At 39.4% G+C, this 9,191-nt stretch overlaps 1 pseudogene; it reads left to right on the plus strand.

Annotated features, from left to right (window-relative positions):
- Window positions 1-8,842, plus strand: part of LOC125341790 — a 31,241-nt pseudogene extending 22,399 nt beyond the window's left edge.
- Window positions 8,843-9,191: the final 349 nt, after the last annotated feature.

Genomic DNA, 9,191 nt, shown 5'->3' on the forward strand with positions numbered 1-9,191 from the left:
GGACAAGAGGTGTTTCAATGGAGTGATGGGTCAGAGGGAGTATGGAGGAGGCAGCTCATGAGAGTGGGATGCTGAAACATTGATTTCTGTCCTGTGTCTTCTGCTTTGATTTGCTTAATATTTTCCTAGGGTTACAAGTTGTTGTTGTTGTTGTTTTAATTGTGACAGTTCTGGAGCTTCGTTCAGCGAATAAGGATTATACTTCAGTTTTTAAGTTCTTGGCATTTTTATTTTTTTGTATTGCAATTAAAGATTGTAGTCTTAAGTGTATCTTATTTTTCTCCTTTAAAATATTGATGCACCTAATTCATGAGATGTTTAAGAAAGTTTCTGAGGTCCTGGGTATATGGCCTAGTGGTAGAGAGCTCGCCTTGTATATATGAAACCCTGGGTTCAGTTCCCCAGTACCACATATATGGGAAACGGCCAGAAGTGGCGCTGTGGCTCAAGTGGCAGAGTGCTAGCCTTGAGCACAAAGAAGCCAAGGACAGTGCTGGGCTCTGAGTCCAAGGCCCAGGACTGGCAAAAAAAAAAAAAAAAGTTTCTGATGTACGTTGCAAGAATGTCAGGAAGAATTATGCACATAAAAAGTATTCTACTTACTGTTTTTACTAAGATGTATGATAGTAAAAGTGACTCGCTGCTGAGCACCGGTGGCTCATGCCTGTAATCCTACGTACTCAGGAGGCTGAGAACTGAGGATCACAGTTCAAAGCCAGCCCAGGCAGGAAAGTGTGAGACTCTTATCTCCAGTTAACTACCAGAAAACCAGAAGTACGCTGTTGCTCAAGTGGTAGAGCACTAGCTTTTAGCTGAAGAGCTCAGGGACAGTGTCTAGGCCTAGACAGAGTTTAAGCCACATGACTGATTTTAAAAAAAAAAAGTGACTTGCTGTTTCCATATATGTTTGGACAGCAGATGGCATTCCCAATGATAGTAGTGACAGTGAAATGGAGGACCGAACCACTGCTAACTTGGCTGCCTTGAAACTTGATGAGTGGCTTAATTTTAAACTAGAGCCAGAGGTAAGTTGCTTTTTAATAGGTAATACATTTCTTTTGTTAAGTTGCTATAAATTGATGTATTTTTCTTTAACACTTGGTATAGAGAATGCAAAACCTTCTTGTGTTGTCTTTTATATTTTTTCCCCCAATAGAAGACTTGAAAAACCTGGATGTGGCTCAGTATTTTTTCATGTAGCTAGTTTCTTACTCCACTCATGCTGCTACAACAAATATTATAGACTGGATAATTATAAAAAGTGTAAGTATTTCTCACGGTTCTAGATGCTATGACGTCCAAAATCAAGGATGAGAGCTACTTTCCATATATAAGAGGGCAGCCCTGGGTCTTCTGTGTTCTCAGAAGGCAGAAGTACAAAAGGGATGAACACACTCCATCAAGTCTTTCTTTTACTTTTTAATTTTGTGTAGTCCTGGGGCTTGAACTCAGAGCCTGGGTGCTGTCCCTGATGCTTTTTTGCTCAAGACTAGCAATTCTACCACTTCAGCCAGCTTTACTTCCAGCTTTTTGGTGATTCTACATTCCATATTGAATTTCAACATGAATTTTTTTTTTTTTTTTGGCCAGTCCTGGGCCTTGGACTCAGGGCCTGAGCACTGTCCCTGGCTTCTTCCCGCTCAAGGCTAGCACTCTGCCACTTGAGCCACAGCGCCGCTTCTGGCCGTTTTCTGTATATGTGGTGCTGGGGAATCGAACCTAGGGCCTCGTGTATATGAGGCAGGCACTCTTGCCACTAGGCTATATCCCCAGCCCTCAACATGAATTTTTAGAGGGAACAAATGCATTCAAGCCATAGCAGTAATATTTTAGTATTTCTGCATATATTAAAAATTAGTATTGGGGATATGAAACCTTTATTTTGTGTATTCCTGAGTGAAATATTCTGTTTTGTGTTTCCATGTATCTCTGAATTGGGAATAAATTGTGTGTGTGCACGCACGTTTGGGTGCATATGCTAGAGTTAGGATTTGAACTCAGGGCCTCTCTTTCTTGGCTTTTTCCTTCGGGTCTGGCACTGTACCACACCTCTGCTCCTGGCTTTTTGCTGTTTAATTGGAGATAAGAGTCTTAAGGACTTTTTCAGCCTGGGCTGGCTTTGAACTCTATAATCTTTGCCTCTTGAGTAGGTAGAATTACAGGTGTGAGGCTTCAGTACCCAGCTTGGGAGTAAATGTCTTAAAATTTTACATTCTTTTAAGTTAAACTTTTTCATGACTCTGCTTTTAATGATTATTATATCAATGTTTTGGGGGGAGGGAATAACTAAGTTGTCAATAGTCAACGATTTCTAGCTTTACTTCTTTTAAACATCTATTCATTGGTCATTGCAGCCTACTACAGTCTCGTTCTCATTTCCAGCCCTTTGCTGCACTGAAACTCTTCTCTCCAAGGTCATCTGTGTTCTCTACATTAGTTTGATCATTGTCACTGTTGCTCATAACCTCCTGTTTATAATTCTGCTCTCCTTCATTACTGCTCCGATTTCATTATCTTTAATTACTGGGACATTAATCCCTCTTAATTCTTCCTTTGCAGTCATTCCTTCTAGGTTGTTTCCCTGACCATTATGTAGGTTAAGTTCTCTGGTTTTTTGTGCCTAGCTGTTTTCTTCTCATTGGCTCTGGGAGCCGTGAGACATCCCATGGAGTCATACCTCTGCATGTAGGCTTAGTCACGTGGATGCTCTGAGAGTGCCCTTACCTTCTGAACAGCCTCATTTGGATGTTCTGCAGATACAACAGTAATGTCTCAGTAGCACCAGTGTCTTTCTTCATCTGTTATTGCTAGTATATTTTCAATATTAGTGTTTGATCTCACCCCCATTAAACTCTCTCTAGTCTTAGGATTATGGTAAATGAGAAATTTTATTTCATTCATGACACAAATGAATGGAAATAGTAACAGTTGCAGATCTTAAGTAATGAAGGGTGTCTTACATACATGTTATGTTTGCTTGCATCTGTTTGAGCTGAGGAACTTGTATTACAGGCTGCCAGTTTATTGCTGCAGCTCAGACAGAAGTGGCATAGTCTGTTTTTACGCCGAATGAGAGCTCCATCTAAACCTTGGTCTCAAGTGGATGAAGCCACCATACGAGCAATTATAGTTGTGTTAAGTACAGAGGAGCAATCTGCAGGTTTACAGCAGCCGTCTGGGATTGGCCAGAGGCCAAGACCCATGTCTTCAGAAGAACTTCCTTTGGCATCATCTTGGAGGTCAAATAATAGTAGGAAAAGCTCAGCAGACACCGAATTTCCTGATGAGTGTACTACTACAGAAAGGTAAAATATGATCTAAATGGAAAGTATTTTCTCCAAGAAGTTAATTATTTGTACTATTTAATGATTACTTTTTTTTTTACAATCTAGGATGAAAAAAAAAGTATAATAAAATGAAAAGTTTTAGTTAGGTCTTACTAGTATTAAGGTAATGTAAGGGATTTTAAGTACTTATGAGATATTTAATATTCAGGATCATTCTATCAGAAGAAAACTCAAATTGTTCATTTCCAGAATTCACAAATTGAAGGTATCTTGGAAAGAAAGCAACGCTTTGTTTATTTTATTTTATTTATTTTGCTAGCGCTTGAACTCGGGGCCTCACACTCTTGCTTGGCTTTTTTTTTTTTTTTTTTTTTTTTGCCAGTCCTGGTCTTGGACTCAGGGCCTGAGCACTGTCCCTGGCTTCTTTGTGCTCAAGGCTAGCACTCTACCACTTGAGCATCACTTCTGGCCATTTTGTATATATGTGGTGCTGGGGAATCGAACCCAGGGCTTCATGTATACAAGGCAAGCACTCTTGCCACTAGGCCATATTTCCAGCCCTCTTGCTTGGCTTTTTCACTCATGGTTAATGCTCTACCACTTGAGCCACACCTCCATTTCTGAAAGCAACGTTTTGAAAGTATGTTTTATTGATACATGTTAAGTGACATGTTTCCTAGATAGTCTGCAGTGAGAATTATTTACAATTGTTTAAAGTCCATTTCCCACCATTCCCCTCCCCACCCCATATTGGAGCTGTTGTTTCATAAACCTGTGTGTATGATTCATCTCTGACCCTTCTGTCTTGTTCCAGAGTACTGACGAAATCTCCATCTCCAGCCTTACACCCACCTCAGAAGTACAAAGACAGAGGAATTTTACATCCTAAGTGGAGCACTGAGGACCGATCAGACCAGTGCTCTGTGAAGTCTGCGGACAGCAGCACCTACCCAAGTCCTTGTGCGAGTCCTTCCCCACCAGAACTAGATGCAGGAAGTGTCAGGTTTGTAGGACCTCCAGTGTTACACGTTTAAATACCACCCTTGCAGGTATAACTATTGAATGTCTCCTGGAAAACTGCAATACTTGGAGTACATTTTTTATTTTTTTAGTATTTTTTCTGCTTGCCAAATACTTCTACTTATTACTATTTTAGGGTGCTTTAACTAAGAGATTATTTACTAATTGTATATAGCTGGGCTGTTCATTATTTTTATTTCTTTAGAACCTTTTGGTAGGGCTGGGGATATGGCCTAGTGGCAAGAGTGCTTGCCTCGTATACATGAGGCCCTGGGTTCGATTCCCCAGCACCACATATACAGAAAATGGCCAGAAGTGGCGCTGTGACTCAAGTGGCAGAGTGCTAGCCTAGAGCAAAAAAAAAACAAGCCATGGACAGTGCTCATGCCCTGAGTCCAAGGCCCAGGACTGGCAAAAAAAAAAGACCCAAATACCAATTAATGAGTAAAAGAAACACATGCTTCTGATTTTGAAATTATATACCAAAATTTATTTAAATAGCTTTTTAAATAGAACCAAAAGGTTCTATTTTCTTTGGCCAGTCCTGGGCTTGAACTCAGGGCCTGAGCACTGTCCCTGGCTTCTTTTTGCTCAAGGCTAGCACTCTGCCACTTGAGTCACAGCGCCACTTCTGGCCATTTTCTGTATATGTGGTACTGGGGAATCGAACCCAGGGCTTCATGTATAAGAGGCAAGCGCTCTTGCCACTAGGCCATATCCCCAGGCATTAATTGGTATTTGGAAATACAATAATTATTGTAAAATAATATTAAATAAAATTTTGTTAGGTACAGAAGGCAGATTGGGGCTAGGAAGGCAAAAGATAGATGATATGGAACTGAAAGGTATTCTCTTTAAAATGTGTAATATGAATTATTTCTTTTGTTCAGAATGTGTTTACTTTTAGTTTCCTGTGTTACTAACACCTGAATAAGTATTTGGATAGGGGTTACTTAGCTACATTGTGCTTCAGCAGATAGTTTTACCATATACTGGGTTACATAATAAATGTGTTTAACTTTACAAGAAACTCAACTCTTTCCTAAAATAGCTGTACTAGTTTGCATTTTCTTTAACAAACTCTTAAGAGTTTAATTTGTTGGATATTTTTAGCAGAACTTGGCATTACTTATAATGGTAATGTCTTTATAATTCAAAATATGGGATGGTCTTGTGATTCCTAGTTAATAGATTGGTGGTGGCCATTAAGTGAACTTGAATTTTCCCTGCTCTGCATCTTTTCTGTGCTCATTTCCCATTCTGGCCATAGTCTCTGCTGAATTAGCATTCTAATTTGTTGTTACTTGTTTCTTTTTTGCCAATATCAGGGCTTAAATTCTGAGGCCTTGCCTTCTCTTGCTTGATTTGCTCACAACTGGCGCTCAACTTGTTGAGCTTTTGCAGTACTTGCTATGCAGATTCAAATCCCTGTGGCCTCTAAACCCATCTCTGTTTTGCAACTCCAAAACTGCTAGACTTGTCACAGGAAACTGCCTCCTCATAGTAAACATAGCAGTTAGTTTAAGTTTGTTTTCAGAATGTCTAGGTTTTTAAAAACATATTGTGAAAATCCATTTGGAGTCTTAAGTTAAAGTCTGGATCCTTTCTTTTTATGCTTTGAAAGTACATACTGTTGTAAGCTCATTTTGATTGAGTTTTGTAAAAGTTTTCAAGCATGATGGAGCTTTTTGCATTTGTTGACTATTTGGTAAAATATTTTTGGCTTATGTATTTATGGAAATGGTGTTTACTGATTTTGAAAGGTTATATTACCCTCCAAGAACTTACATATTGTTTTATAGGGCTCAAAATCTCCTTCACCAAGACCCAACATGCCTGTTCGGTACTTCATAATGAAGAGTAGCAATCTGAGAAACCTTGAAATTTCTCAACAGAAGGGCATCTGGTCTCCAACCCCTAGTAATGAGCGGAAGCTAAATCGGGCCTTCTGGGAGAGCAGCATGGTTTACTTGGTATTTTCTGTTCAAGGATCTGGGCATTTCCAGGTGAGCCATCCTGAATGGACTTGTTCCATTTTACTGTACAGTGGGTCACACTGTACAGGTAAAAACAGCAAAACAAAGCCTGGCTTTTTACTACGTTGGAGTGGAGTGGTACTTTTTGCTTGACTTGGAATGCTGAGTATTTTATATCTCTTCTAAGGGTGCTAGAACTGGGACCTCTTTATTTTTGCCTTTGCACATAAATACTTTCCTCGAAACACAACCTTAGATTTACTGGTTCTCAGATGCATTAAGACTAAGGAGAGTTTGACTAGGTAGAATGTTTAAGTAGGCCAAGAAAGTTGGCATTGACAATGTATGTTTCTCAACTGTGCTTAACTTCATGCATATCTGAATGGAATTTATTATAGAAATAGAACTTAGGTTCAATTGTCTTTATTTGTCATGAAATAAATGTAGACTTAGAATAGAAGACAGGTTATTTAGAAACAGCATTTGAAGTGTGTTAGATTAAAATTATGTTTTCTTCTAAAATTTGGTAATAAAGTCTATAAAAAATTTAGTAAGGAGCTTTAATTTTGATTTTTTTGTTGTTAAGCATACATTACTTTTATAGTTTTACCTTAAAAATGTCAAAAACTCAATTTTATCAGACATATTAAGTTCAGATTTTTTTTTTTTTTGGCCAGTCGTGGGCCTTGGACTCAGGGCCTGAGCACTGTCCCTGGCTTCCTTTTTGCTCAAGGCTAGCACTCTGCCACTTGAGCCACAGCGCCGCTTCTGGCCGTTTTCTGTATATGTGGTGCTGGGGAATCGAACCTAGGGCCTCGTGTATCTGAGGCAGGCACTCTTGCCACTAGGCTATATGCCCAGCCCCCAAGTTCAGATATTTTAATACCTTTCCCTCCATCTATTCCCCTTATTTTACCTACAGGGGTTTTCCAGGATGTCTTCTGAGATAGGAAGGGAGAAAAGTCAAGACTGGGGCTCAGCTGGCCTGGGCGGGGTGTTTAAGGTCGAGTGGATACGAAAAGAGAGCCTTCCTTTCCAGTGTGCACACCACCTGCTCAACCCGTGGAATGACAACAAGAAGGTGCAGATAAGCCGAGACGGGCAGGTAATATGCTGTCATTCACGTTATTTACTCTGCCCAGCACTCCCAGTAGAAAATCTACAGTCTACATATTTACCTATTTAATGTCTTAAACGAATTACATAAAGTAAATAACCATTTTATATATATATATATATATTTTTTTTTTTTTTTTTTTTTTGGCCAGTCCTGGGCCTTGGACTCAGGGCCTGAGCACTGTCCCTGGCTTCTTCCCGCTCAAGGCTAGCACTCTGCCACTTGAGCCACAGCGCCGCTTCTGGCCGTTTTCTGTATATGTGGTGCTGGGGAATCGAACCTAGGGCCTCGTGTATCCGAGGCAGGCACTCTTGCCACTAGGCTATATCCCCAGCCCCCATTTTATATTTTTAATGAAATGAGTTATTACTCCATTTGATATTAAGAGGGTATAGACTTAGAGATTAATTTTACCTAAATGACAGTGAGTCATGTCTTTAATCAGGTGGCTTGCTTCACATCCACACAGGAAAGTATAAGTTGGTTTTTAAATACTCGTAGTGATAACATGAAGTCTATAAAGTAGCATTCTTTTATTTTTGTTTTATTTTATTCTTGTATTTTTACTTGTTATTTTATGTTCTAATGCTGATTTTGAAATCAACAATTCCTAAAAAGAAGACTGTTCAAGTTGGGCACTTTTGCTAAATCTCCATTAAAAACCATGTACTATTTCTACATAGAGTTCCAAGACTATGTGAACCAGTTGGCATTTTGCCATGAAAGTTGAGACATTTGTAGATTCATTAGTCTGAAATCTGAAAGTCAACTTGTATATCTTAAAGCAAAGATTAGTACAATATGTACCATTTGGTTATAGCATGGTCTGACAAAAAAATAAAATAGAATTCTTTTTGCATTTTTATCAGTGTAGTTTTTGGTAATTAAAGAAAATTTCACTCTCATTCTTTGTATGTTTATTTTAACTTTTGATTTATCCAGGAACTAGAACCACAGGTTGGTGAACAGTTGCTCCAGTTATGGAACTGGAACGCCTTCCTTTGGGAGAAAAACCCACAAGTGACTGACAATGCAGGTTATGCCTATTTGACTTTGAGTACTGACAGTATTTGTTGTCATTAGAATGACATTCAGAGTATTTCTTTTCTCCTTTTACTGTTCTAGAATGCTTAGCTGTGGAAGAACATGCCCAAAGGAAACTCCGAATGTACCATGTTTCCCAAACCGAGAGGGGGTGTGTGTCACAAATGACGAGTGTGGTTGCTATGCTACTTCACATCACCGTCTTCACATGTGAGAACTGTAGTGATCATAGGGAACAAAGCAGTAATCATTTCATGGCTTGACACAACAGCAGTTACTTCAAAAAAAATGGAATCACAACCCATTGTTTACTTTGTAATGCAGAAAAGGCATGACTATCAGATTTTCTGAGCACCATGTAGAAGAATCAGTTCCTTAATTCATCATCAAGAAAAAAATACCAGCGGCCAAGTAACTTTAAAAATGGCCTTTAAAAATAATTTGTGTTGGGGCTGGGGATATAGCCTAGTGGCAAGAGTGCCTGCCTCGGATACACGAGGCCCTAGGTTCGATTCCCCAGCACCACTTATACAGAAAACGGCCAGAAGCGGCGCTATGGCTCAAGTGGCAGAGTGCTAGCCTTGAGCAAAAAAGAAGCCAGGGACAGTGCTCAGGCCCTGAGTCCAAGGCCCAGGACTGGCCAAAAAAAAAAAAAAATTTTGTGTTAAGGGCTGCTCATTTTGTCATGTTAAGTCAGAGACATGTTAAAAGAAAAGAAGGAATGCTCTTTTTTGTGTGATTAGGTAA

Source organism: Perognathus longimembris, chromosome 25 (genome assembly GCF_023159225.1).
Source record: "Perognathus longimembris pacificus isolate PPM17 chromosome 25, ASM2315922v1, whole genome shotgun sequence".
Taxonomy (NCBI): Eukaryota; Metazoa; Chordata; class Mammalia; order Rodentia; family Heteromyidae; genus Perognathus; species Perognathus longimembris.